Consider the following 13,911-nt stretch of genomic DNA (forward strand, 5'->3'; position numbering starts at 1 on the left):
AGTAAGCAAAATGGGATACAAAACAACACAAAAGCCTTGGTCAGTTGTTATTCTGTTATTTGTGAAATTAGAGTGAAACTGAACGAATTTGAGGAATCTGAGTGAAGAGAACATCCTCCTCATATTTTCCATGCTTATGAATAGCTTTCACAATAGTACCTCATTTCCTGTAAAACTGGGGCACTTCATAAACATGCAAGTGTAATGCCAGAATACATACCTCTTTTATATAAGTTCATGTTAAGAAATTATTGGTGCTGCAGCTATTCACTCAAACATCAGAAGAGATTAATAGGAAGGAGGAATATCACTTATCACTAACCTTCCAAACAGAGCACTCCCATTGACTCTATACTTGCATCACAACCCTCCACAGAACCAGCTAGAGGATATTTGGCCCAAAAAGAGGGCAAACTCACATCACTGCAGCCTAAGAAAATGATCTGTTACAGAAAATTCTGACCAAAGATGGCCCTTGAAAACAGTATATTTTATCCTGTCTTACTGGGGGTTGGGGAAGGAGGGGCAGGGAAAGGGAGAGATCATTAGGTGTCAAGAACCACCAACAATTTCTCAGGTAACATGAACTGCAAACTGAAATATGTCCACAGACTGTGGATTAACCTTCTCAGAGGTCAATTGAAAACTTTGAAGGAGGATAGAAACTCAGAGGATTTCCATTGTTTAAACTCTCATAGGGATTGTGGAAACAAACAGATTTATGGTTGGTTGCTACTGTTTAGGTTCTTGGGTGAGCAACAGGTACCAAAGGCTTTGGAATGACTGTAAAAGCACAAAAGAAACATGCTAAAGAAAGTGTAGTTAAGTGGCAAATCTACCATTTTTGTCTTTAGGTTAAGTCTGGTGGGAGAAAAAATAAGTGATATGATCTTATGACTAATTTAGCTGAAACCCACATGTGAAAATATCCAAATGGTCTCCAGGGATTGTCATCAGTTGTTCGCTCAGGTGTATCAAGTCCGCAGTCTAATCTGGATCTACATCTCTGGGGCTCTGCCAGAAATCTGATAAATTATTCTATCATACAAAATCAATGTGTATTCAACAGGCCAAATCCAGGGGTTAAAAAGACAAGGGCTGATGGATTATTATCAAGGTACAGTACATGCATTAATTGATTCATTTGTATTTTTTTTCAGAACAGCAATAATAACTGATTAAACAAGCCATATGAACTGTGGTTAAATAATCAGCAGAAAGTGAAAATACCCTGAATTTTCAGCAGGCCAGTCTGAATATTTTTCAGTTATTGATACTTTTTAAAGAGTTTTTGTTTGTTTGTTTCCCCACTTAAACTATATCTTGCCTTGTCTGGCCTAGAATCTCATCTTAAACTAGGGAGGGGCAATTGGACTGAAGGATTGTAGCTCAGGCACACTTCTATGTCAAGAAAACCGCCCTGGCAGCTCACAACTTCTGTATGAAAAAAGGAAATGATTCTCTGTTGCTTTTAGTTGCTCTGCTTTCACAAGCAACTAGTATTATTTATCAAAAATCAAGAAAAAAATCTTTCTAAGAATCAAAACAGTTTATAAATGTAAGCATTTGGCTGAAGCTCTGCTGTAATGGATTAACAAAACAAAACTGAGAAGACAAAGCTAATCAGAAATCACATTTTTTCAATCACCTGATTAATTTTTCCTAGGGGTACATCAAGTTCTCCTGAGAAGAGACATGGTCCTGTGCCACCCAGCAGGAACTCAGCATCTTGAATTATCGGACCCCTCTTCAGAGAAATGCATGAAGAATATGGGGGAGGGCTTTTCGCTGCTCCCCTCTAAGGCAAAATGCCCACTCAATTCAATAGGATTTTTTCGTGAGTAAGTCAAGCAGGATTTGGCTCTGGAAGGACATAACAAGATTGAATACACTTGGTTCCCAGTAATGGTGTCCCATTGTGCTGTGGTATGGTAGAACATGCAGTGCTGGAGTGCATTCTGTCAGTGCCTCTGACTTCCAGAGGATATTGTAATATCTCATTATTGTAAACTAGAAGAAAGGGATCTTGTAGAATTAGGACTGGAAGTTATTGTAGGGTTTTTCAGTAGTACAAAAAAAGCAAAGAAATGTAACCCTTATGAATACAGGATATTAATAGCTTACATTTGCTCTGTGAACTGTCTTTAATTCCAAGCAAGTTGAGGCAGATGACATGTTTCTCAGCAGTGCCTAGTGGCTCCATTCTAACTTATGGGTACATTACCAAAAATCTGACTAAAAAGGCCCAGCTTGCAAGTTGTTGATTGTCTCCTGCGAGGAACTAAATGATTTACCTCTCCCTGATTTCATTGACTCTACAAAGCTGGTGTGTCATGTTGGCTTTGGGAAGCGAGGCATCTGAAACAGGCCTTACAAAGCACCCTGAGGACTTGGCTTATGCAACAGGGTAAAGCCTGGTGTATTCCCTGCCTCAGATATATGCATTCGCATCCATGGACCCCGGACTCCTCTATCACAGTGTGTCGCAAACATGCAGTCATAGGATGATCCAAGTTCAGGTGACCTACAAATCCTACATGCCTTGCAGTTTGCAAGCTCCAAAGCATTTCTAGGACATCAGATGCAGCTGATCTGAACCATTGGATGTATATATTATGAGAGTGAGCTCTGTCCATTTGTAGAGCAGGCTACAGTGTATGTTGGGCTCAGGACAGGCGGTAACTCAGTCCATGCTTTCTCCTGGGCATGACTCAGACTTGTTGCCTGGTCAAGGGCTTTTGTCCAAGTGATATAATTGAAAAGGTGAATATGAACATAGGCTGGGACTTGAGTGAAATGTGTTTGCTCTGAATATGTTGCTGTCGTGTTCAATTTGCACCTACAAACATACAAATTTTATTTACTCAGATGAATTCTTGACCAAATTTTTCACAAATCCTGAATGTTATAGTGTAGCCAATGTACTCTAGACTTCTAACATATACTGGTTACTGAACAAGTGTGTCTGGCTTTGCTAGGTCACCCTGGTATAAATTGGGAACATCTGCCTTATTAAGGAATATCTCTGGAAGATATCAAGTGTGTGCATGGCCGCATCTCAGCTGTGGCCATCCTTACCTATGGTTCTGATTATTTGAAGAATGTTCCAACAGGCACAGTAGTTGTACCAACTCTCAGAAAGCTGGAAATTTCCTGTAAGAAACATCTCTGAATGTTATAGTGAGAGGACTGTGGGAATCCATATGTGATTTTTTCTTATTACCCTGGCACAAACAAAAATCATTTGTCCTGTTTGGGGTTATTTTTCCTCCATGGCAAATGGTGCATCTCTTGCTATTCTCTTTTCCAAAATAATTATATATTTAAGCCTTCTGACACACACAGAATTTTTTTTTCTGAAAAATAATTTTTAGAGTTTATATGCTGTATTTTAAATGTGTGCATGTGTGTTTACATATACACAAATAAAATATTGCTGAGCTGAAAGTGGAAAGTATCAAATGTACAGTGAAAGCAAGGGCTAGCATGAATTAGTGATATTCTTAAAAAAAAAAAAGAAGAAAAAGGAAGAAAGAAAAGAGGAAAGAAAAGAGGAAAGAAAAAGAAAGAAAGAAAAGAAAGAAAGAAAAGAAATAAAGAAAAAAGAAAGAAAGAGAGAAAGAGAGAGAAAGAGAGAAAGAAGAGAAAGAGAGAGAAAGAAAGAGAGAAAGAGAAAAAGAGAAGAGAGAAGAGAGAGAGAAAAGAAGAGAGAGAAAGAAAGAGAGAGAGAAGAGAGAGAGAGAAAAAAGGAGAGAAGAAGAAGAAGGAGAGAGAGAAAGAAGAGGAGGAGAGAGAGAAAGAGAGGAGAGAGAGAGAAGAGAGAGAGAGAAAGAGGGAGAGAAAGAGAGAAAGAGAGAGAAAGAGAGAAAGAGAGAAAGAGAGAAAGAGAGAAAGAGAGAAAGAGAGAAAGAGAGAAAAAGACAGATCTATCTCTGTATTCTGCATTTACAGAGTCTCTGAGACTGCCAATGTACCTGGAAGGCGTAACACGAACTTTTATTTAACATGGACCTGTTTTTGATGTACATTATTAATTGATATTTAAAAAGAAAGTGCATTAAGATTTATCTGTATATGGGCACTAATATAAAGCCGTAAATATATTTAGCTAGTTGTTACAGTTCCTCAACATCACTCACCAGTGAGACAGAGAATAATATATATTTGATATGAATAACATCTGCATTTGTATCTAAATAGAGGAGGAAATGCATCTGCCTTCAGTAGATCTCTCTTTTTAATGTTTCAGCCTGCAAGAAATGCACATTAATAGCAGCTTCTTCCCTGAGGAAGGTTTTGAACTGGAGTACTTGAGAAGAAACTTACAACAGAGCAGCCTAAAGTGCCACCCAGTCCCTTTTAATTAGCACATATAAGTCCCCTACATCCCAGATATGATTGAGAATTTCTGCCATTTCATTTTAATATCAGTGTTATATGCTAACGTTTGTCAGACTAAGCTAAAAAGCCACTTCTTTTTATGTTGTTTCCCACATGCAGAGCAGACCTCTTACATTTTTGTTGGCTGCTAACGTACTAAGCGTTTTTTGGCAGCGTGCGGTTCTGGATTGAAGCCACGCATGCAAGTCTTCCACAGTAAGTATGGCCCAAAGGATTAGAGATCAATGGATTTAGTTATCTGGTGAAGTTCCCCTGCCTCTCTGGTGCTATTAAAAGGTTTTGCTATTGTAACAAGCACCAGAACTTTTCATTTTAAACTTGCCTGACTGAAGCTTCCACTTAGGCTGGAGAGTGTAAGAAAGTTACTGGACTTCTGCAGGCAGCTTTACTGTCATGCCACTGAAACACAAGTCCAAGAAAAACTCTGAACAGATATTTCATACATTTGTGCTGGGTCTGGCTGGAAAGCAGATAACTTTCCCCACAGCAGCCCATGTACTGTTGTGCTCTGCACTTGCAGCTAGAACAGCCCTGATATCACATCAGTGTTTTGTCTATTGCTGGACAGTGCTGGCACAGCATCCAGACTCTCTCCAGACACCCCAAAGCCAGTAGGCTGGGGGTGGGCAAGAGGTGGGAAGGGGACATTGCCAGGGTAGCTGACCTAAACTGACCAAAGGGATATTTCATGGAATATGGTGTCACAGTCAGCAATAAAAGGTGGGAAAGGGGAAGGAGAAGGAGGGAGGGGGCTTGTCATTATGAAAATGAACATCTGTCCTCCCAAACAACTGCTACATGTATTTAGGTCCTGCTTCCTGGGATGTGGCCGAACATCATTCCTTGATGGGAAGTAGAGAATAATTGTTTTCGCTCTTTTTTTTTTTTTTTTTTTTTGCTTCTGTGTGGCTTTTGCTTTTTTTTTTTTGTTTGTTTGTTTGTTTGTTTTTCCCTTTCTTTTCCCTTTAATTAAATTATCCTTATCACAGCCCATGAGTCTTTTTCTTTCCCATCATACTTTCTTCCCCCTTCCTTCCCTCCCTCTCTTTGAAGAGAGAGAGTGAGGGAATGGTTGTAGTGGAGTTTAGCTGTCCTTCAGGGTGAAACCAACACAACATTTGACAGTAAAAATTGTGCATATAAGAAAAAAAAAAAAAAAAAAGAAAAAAAAAATCGAACACATATTTTGGTGTTTTCTCCATGTTACTGGAGGACACTGTCTTAGAGAAAATTGCCTTCTAATTGGTTCATCATCAAACCCTGAGAAATGGGGTAAAGCCTGTTTGAAAAAGTCTCATCCACAGCACCACAAGCCTGAGGGAAAGGAATCCTCAGTCCCGAGAGCTCTGAGCCTCCAAACCACAAACCTGGCCAGCGGCTGGCCTGCCACAGGGTGTTGGCTGAGGACTAGTGGACACTGCCCATTGCTCCCTGCTCCGCCACTGGCTCCAGTGCTTTTGTGTGCTGTTCAAAGCTACTGATTTGGGTCCCAAAATATCCGCTTCCTCCCCCTTCCCTCCACGAGGCAACATGAACAGCTGCCACTGAGATTTTCTCTGCAGTGCATGTGTGGAGATTCCTCCTGTGTTTGGCGTCCCCAGTACAGCAGAAATGTATCATAAAGCCCTTCAGGATTTGGCCCATGCTGTGTGTGAATATCTTGCCTTTCAGGTTTGAGGGACTAAGCAGATTTTTATTTTCTTTTTTTAACCATAGAGCTTCCTGAGGAGACGAAAAGCCTGAACCCAGCTGATTGTCTTTTTAAGGTGAACAGAATAAGCCATTTCAGGCATTTTCCTACATAGTGGACTCTTGCTAGGAGGTAAAAATATAGTTCAAGTTTGTGTCCATCCTATGTGTATAGGGAGTGGGAAGGCAAATAGGAACTCTTCTACACCTTCCTGCTCTCTTTACCCAAGCCTTAGTACAACTTCAGACACTATTCCTGTAGCTAGTGAGCTTTATAGGGCTAATCTCTCCAAGAAGGGGAATTATAAGAAGAAAATTATGGGAAAGTAAATTCAACCTTCCCACATTTCTATTAGCAAGCTACAAATGATGACACATATTGCAGTGTCATGAGACCGGATGGCAGAAGCTGATAAAAAGTCATTCAGCACACAGGACAGATTCTGACTTGAGCCAAAGGTTGATGCAGTATTAATTCTGTCTAGAAACATTTTACTGTCCAGAGCTGCAGTTCATATTACGCTGTATATTTATGAAATTCTTTGCTGCAAAAGTGACCAACAACATCAAAAACATCAAAAACATCAGAAACATCAGAAGTGACCAACAACATCAAAAAAACACCAATTCATACCAAGATGGCCCTCCCACCATATGACTAAAACAAGAATCACCAACTACAAACCAACTGCTACTGCTAAGCTCAAAGTCTTACCAGTGTGACAAACAGCTTAGTTCTAATACTACCATCTCTACCACTCCAGACTAAAACAAAAATCTGCCAAAGGAAGGACAACATATAGTAAAAGAGAACACCACTCTTGAAAAGGTGATGTAGCCTTGATGAAAAGCGTGCTACTAATTTTATGATTTTGTTCTCCATTAAAAAAATGCTTTCAGTTGCCAACTGTCCTGAAAAGATCTTCAGACCTAGCAAGTGTGCTCAGAGGAAGACTATCTGGTCACCAGGCTCCCTAGGAAAGCCACATAGTTTGGTATTTGGATTAGTTCTTATTTTATCTGGCTGCCCTTATGAAAAAATACATTTACAATTTGTTCTCTGCAATACAGAACTAAGTCCAAAACCTTTGTGAGAGCTCAGATAAACACCCCTAGCTTATCCATATAAAATCAGGTTCAACCATTAAAAAGCTCCTCTAATTTTACTTATATCTCAGACTTTCCCCAAAAATCCTATCCTGCAAGCATCTGCAAACATTCCAGGATCATACAGGTACTTTGGAGCTTCCATTGAAACAAGGCGAACTTTCTGAGATGTATGCAAACTGAATTTTTGAAACCTCCACGAATTCAGAAGTTCACTCTTCAGTGTTTTTTTAGGTGCTTCTAGATTTGCTAATTATAGATTAAAACCAAAAACAATAACAACACCTATTATATTGGCACTCTTCTTATTCATTTCCATTTTCAGATTTTTCTGAAATTTTGAAAATTGATGCATCCATGCAAGGTGCTAAAATAATTACTTTCCTGCAGCTAGAATGCACTAAAACAGTTTTCCCCAAGACAGACTGTGCTCCTGCAGATGGTTCAAAGCCAGGGAAGCAAATGGGGATTTGAACTTTCTCAAAATTGGAGTTGCTCTGTGTCTGAGGTTTACCTCATCCTAGTATAGATGTAGTAGCCAGCCAAATACCTCCGATATGAACGCTGTCTTCTTGGGAAGCGAGTGTGCCCTGAAGTCTCTGTTCCTAGCCATGACTCTTTCCCACTTGTGTTTCCATTCCCAAGGCAGGACCCAGCCCATTACAGTGCACTCATTGTCAGCAGCTGCAGGTGTCTCCAGGTAGAGCTCATCTTGATTTTTTCTCTTCTACTTCATCTCTATTTTAAAAACAAAAATACCCTTTATTTCAATAATCTTCCCATCACCCTTTTGTTAAGTTGCTGGCCTTAGCCTGCCCTAACTGAGCTCACAAACACCTTTATTTACTTTTCTTTTTTCTTTTTTTTTTTTTTCTGCTTCCCATTTCCTTCTGCTTTTACTGAAGTGATCTCAGAGCCCAAACCCATGCAAACAGACTTGAGAGATATGCAGCCACAGACAGCGACGAAGAAAACCAAGCCATAGTCAGTTTCCTCACCACTTGCTCCAACACAAGCACTGCTAGAGGAAAATGTACAGAATGAGGGCCACAACGTGTTGGCCAGAAGTGAGGTAATTACATGATCTGTGTAGTCATAAAGGATTCCTCCTGTTTTCTCATTAGGCTGGGGAAATGTATCTCAAAAGAGCACATATAGTGTGATCTAGCACCAAAGGATTTAATGAAGAGGATTTGTCTGGTCCTTTACTAAATAACATCAACACCTTGCAGTTTTCTTTTGTTTCTCACTTACCAGTAGGGGAATTGTGTTTAATTTAAAGTATTTCTCAACAGCTTACCAAGCAAACTTACCTACAAGCCGATGTCCAAACCTGTTTTCTGCTTGTAAGTGATTCACACTGATATTATTCTCAGTCCGTCTTTATATGTTAATGCAATCATACCTATGTCCTTCCCCTCATTTCCCAGCATGTCTTCTTTCACTACTCTTCTTGTAGCACTCCCCAAAGGTTTGCCTGTATCAGTCCGCAGTGACTGATTTACACACTAGAAAGTCTCTGAAAGCATAAAGATGCATCATGCATAGCACAGCCTCAGTCTAGAGCAGGGACATGCACAAATTAATTCCCATGATATTTATGGAAACTTAGACATAGAGGGGCAGAGAATTAAAAACAGGGATGCTCCCTAGCAGGCAAGGAGACTGCTGGCTAATATACTCCCTTGGATGAAATCTCACCAGGAAAGTGTTTGGAGCCTAACCCTAGACTTTGCATGCCAAGTTCTTCAGTCTGGTGCTATGCTATATGTACCAGTCCAATCTGTGGCAGTGCATGACTCAGCCAGACCTCACACAGCTGAACTGAGCTTGGAAGCCTCTGCCTATGAATTCCTGGTTTAGACTTCACTTTCTCTGCCTGTTTTCTATTAGCTCTGTGGGTTTTCAGGCTTTTATGGCAATCCTCTGACTGAAAATTACTGCTGCCCAAGACAGCCTGACTGCCAACAAGGTTGCAAACACAGAAGATCTTTTTCAGAAATTCTTAAGGGTATGAAAGGTTGGCTATTTTCAAACTTTTCATTAAATGTACATTTCTGAAAGCTGAAACGTTAATTTCCATACACTTCTCTCTCTTTTTCTCTCTCCCTCTCACTTACTCTCCTTTTTAAGCTGACATCAAGAATTCAGGCAGGGAGAGAGAGAGGGAGGGAGTGCAAATATATTTTTCATGTAACTCTACTGAAGTCAGGGAACTTACACTAAGGAAAATCTGGGGCCGCTCTGTTTATTTTCTTATTCTGGGTTTGCTTAATTTCATGCCACTTAAAATTACATTTAATTGCAGTGTTCTCTGTTTCATTTTCAGTTGCACTCCTTTCCCAGCATGTTCCCCAGGACTTTGGAAGAGAAAGGCTGAATCAGTTTGGAAAAAATATAAATATTTCTGAATGTGTGGACACTTCTCACCTCTCAAGTGTGGGAGGAATATTTTACTGCCCACTTACCCATCACCCAAATGTCCTGATCAGGTTATTGAAAAAAATTAACCTTAGGAATAATTACCTGAAGACAATAATGCTCTTCCTGCCTCAAAAGGCATATCTACTACCTTATATGCTTTTTAACTGTGTATCATAAACCCAGGCTGGTTTCAGAAAATAAACTGAGGAATGCCTAAACTCTCTAAGGCACCTACTACTCAGTGCTCAATTGATCTGAAGTTATGTTACTGGCAAATAAAACTATTCACACAAAACTCTCAGTCTGCTCTAGCTGCATTTTAAAACAAAAGCGTATACCATGTGAGACGCTTGTACTCTGAAAGTCAAGGCCCTGACACATGGCCAGCTCTGGGGAAGGGTGGAAAACAGACTGAGGATTTTGCTAAAAAAGCCTGCTGCCAGGGTTCCTTGACATTTTTCGGCACAACCTCTTGGACCACGTTCAGTCTTACTTTCATTTGCAAATTCAGCAAACACTCACATGGTGGAGCTTAATTCCCTTGAAAGTTCATGGCAAGTAAATTTCAAAGTCACACGTAGGTATTCACATGCATGAGTAGTCACATAGGGAATTGCTCATTCACCGAGGGAGCGAAACAGTGCCACGTGACCTATGGAAACACTCCTAACTCAGTTACACATCTTGAATACTGTATACGGAATATTTGGAGACAGCTGTTCATGATTAACCCAGATAGGTTTTAAAATATTTACATTCTTCCTTGTGGCCCTGATTCAGCAAGGTAGACAGGCATATGTGTAACTAGGCAAATAAATAGCAAGGCATCATAGGAAAGCACAGTGTGAGGAACAACTGAGATGTTTTACTTCTCCTATTAAGCCCCTTTCAATAGAGAGATGGAAATAAATTTGGTTGTAGAAAAGGTATAAGTAAGGAGAGGACAGTGGCCTTGCATGCTGGAAATGGAGTGGTGTAACCTGTGCATGGATTGGTGCTAGTCTTTAAAGATGTGGAATGTCACACGAATACAAAGCACATAGGATAATTTTGAAAGAAGTCCCAGTTTAATATATTTTTAATGTCAAAACCCTTTATTACAAGTGAGTTTTGCTTGTGGATTTTTCATGAGCAGGAAAAGAAGATACATTCATTGGATGATTTATGCATTTCAAATTATTTGCTCAGCTCACTGCAGAAAGAATTGATACACTGCAGATATCCATATTACATCTATTTCACCTTCCTGTAGCTTTGAGAATACGTGGCAAAACAGCTTTGCTCAATGCCGTATTCATGTGTCCTATGGGAGAAAAACTATTTTTTGTTCTTTTTCTGCATCTATGTATTCATTAAACATACACACACACACACACACACAGAAGCACTGAAATATGAAGAGATCCCCATAAGCAAAGCAAGCTGAGTTGGAACACGTTTCTGAATTTGTTTGCAAAGCTGCGACAGTGAACAAGTCTCAAAAAATGATATAGTTAGGGGAGACTGCAAAGTTTGAACACATGTAAACATGAAGTGTATAGGCAAATGTTTAACTTGCTTTCTTTACTTCTACAAATTATATTATGAAATCAGATGTCTGTGACTTCTTAGGAATGTCAAATCAATGTATTCCTTCAAAACAGATAATTGCAGGGAACTGCTCTGCTTCTCAGCTTCTATAGTTTTGATTGTTCCACTTTCAAACTGATAATGATCAGTCGTTTCAGTTGTTTTAGCAGTTCATTTACATAATACAGGTAGTTTTGGAAACATCACCTGCAGCCCCAAATATAGTGTGTTAGACACTGTAGACTGAACAAAAAAGAAGCAAACACGTTGAGTTTACACAACAAGAGGACAGAGACAAGTCTTGAGCTTTTATTTGCTGCCCTTTGATCACAGGGACCTACATTTTAATCCATTCTAGGCAGAATCACGGAAAATGTATTTGATCTGATAGCTGTATCAGCACTACTTAATACACCTCTCTCTAAGATTCAGTATTGAAGCATCTAGATTTAAAATGTCCTTCTGGTGCCAAAAGAGATTGAATTTGACAGATTAGGATTTATGAGTACTGCTAACATGTAGCAAAGGTCATCTGATATGGTCACTCCTATATTGTTCCTATGAGAGAACGCATTGTAGCGGTTTGGAAGTAGCAATATGGAAGATATAGTGTATGTCTTGTTAACACACACATAATTAGGATCTTAATGAGAAGCTTTCTATTAACATCATATTAGGGCTAGTGACCTAGAGTGATACAAAGTCAATGGACCCATTACGTTGCGTGCCATCCTGTACAAAGTCCCACTGAGAGCCACAGAATATTGAAGGGCCATCCATATGATGCCCTCAGGGTCTATTCTCCCTTCAATGCATATGTATAACTCTCATTAATGTTAATAGCTGTTACATCTGAATAGTTAGGGGAGAACAGACCCTCTGTTTAATATGAAAGTGTACTTGGAGGTGATTCCAGGGGAGCTTTGGGATCCAATACAATGTCAATGAAATTACTATCATCAATAGGTGAGCACCAAGTGAAATCAACAGGCGGTTGTGCACTGTCCGCCCTGTGTGTCCAAAATGAATTGTGCTCCCCACCCCCCAAAAAAAGACCTATCGTATATTCTGAAATGGAAGCCACCTAAGCCAAACCTGTTATATTCTCTATTAATTCCTTTTTATTATGAGCTAGGCTCAGGAAATTATCCCCATTTTACAGATGAGAAACCAAAGAAAGGTTCATCTCGCCTAACTTTCATAGTCTAAATATCAGATTAATCTGCTTTTCTAGACTCTTCTTATGATTCACAGGAACCATAAGGTACCTAAAGAAGGTAATAGATTCTGGTTGTCTTGAAACAAGATGATTCATCCTTAGGGGTGCAAATTTCCCTCCTGCGACTGCACAGGAAGTGTAGACTTAGCTGACTTACATGAGATGTCTGCAACCACCTCAGGGTCACACAGTATGTATGTAGCCGTACAAAATCTTGAACCTTGGTTTTCAAGGGTCAACCCGACTACTCCAGACACCATTCTGCCTTTCTTTCTGGTCAATGACTATTAGTCCCTGGAAATCTTCCTGTCTTTTACAATATATCTTACAATAATCTTCTGTGATATTCAGCAGGTTTTTGCTGGAGAGCAACTATTTTTTGTGCAAGTGTAGCCATAGCTGAAGAGGCACTGCCTGGCACATGTAGGATAATGATCATTCTCTGTATGTATACTGTAAAGCAATGTTTTAGATTTATTAATTAAAGAGCATAACTCTAAAAGTTCTCAGCATTGGCCTAAGTCCTCCCACTGAAAACCCTGGAAAGACCCTCTGTAACTGCCAAGGAGCAGCAAAAACAGGCACTTATGATAGCCAAAGGGAGCTGGGAACCAGCACAGGGCAGGCAGGGGCAGTGGCCTCACCAACATGCAGCGCAGTACCGCAGCACACAAACATGAACAGATGAGGTTCAGGAAGGTCACTGGTTTCAGACAAGGTCCAGTGATCACCCTCAAGCCTGTACTGGTCCAAAGACAATCCAGAAAGTCAAGTCAGTGTAATCAGGTAGGGGCCAAAGGTGAGAGCCTGATCTTAAAGGTAGCTCTCAAGCAAAGGAGGGACAGGCCTCCATTGAGACTGCAGAAGGACAGACACCTGTGCCCTATCTGCACTGGTCCTGAGCCCAAGCAACCAAACTCCCAGCCAGGAGAGGGGCAATGAGCTCAGGGCTCTGACAGACATTGCTTCAGAGTGGAATATCCCAACTTAAATTTCCAGAAACTTCATGTTGTTACATTTGGCTTTGCATTTGCAATAAGATTTATCAAAGTCACTCTAAATTTTGAAAGGAAATATGGATCATATCTTCTACTGTGGCTAAAGGAGGAACCTGTGAAGGTGTGAATGGATATGCACCTAAAAAGCACTTTTAAATGGTCATGAGTGCAAGTCATTAGGTCCTGCATCTCTGAGGCTTTCTGCTGTAGCTCTCTCTTACTGATATCCAGGCTGGCAAAGAACCACCATGTGTTGTGTCATCAGACCACCTAGGAACCATGGCTAGGACAAAACCAAGGTGGATTTGAATTAGGGAACGATGACAGAATGGGAAGGTACTCTATTGTCACACCTTCTCCTTACCTCACCAGCATATCTGGCTACTATCACTTCATTTAAGTATCTTCCCATCCCCCAGGCGATGACTTATCTGTGATTACTCTATGACCATTTTATCTTTTATCAGACCACTCGCTGACTCACCCTACTCTGTTCTGTGCCTA

The sequence above is a fragment of the Cygnus olor genome, chromosome 5 (assembly GCF_009769625.2).
Source record: "Cygnus olor isolate bCygOlo1 chromosome 5, bCygOlo1.pri.v2, whole genome shotgun sequence".
NCBI lineage: Eukaryota > Metazoa > Chordata > Aves > Anseriformes > Anatidae > Cygnus > Cygnus olor.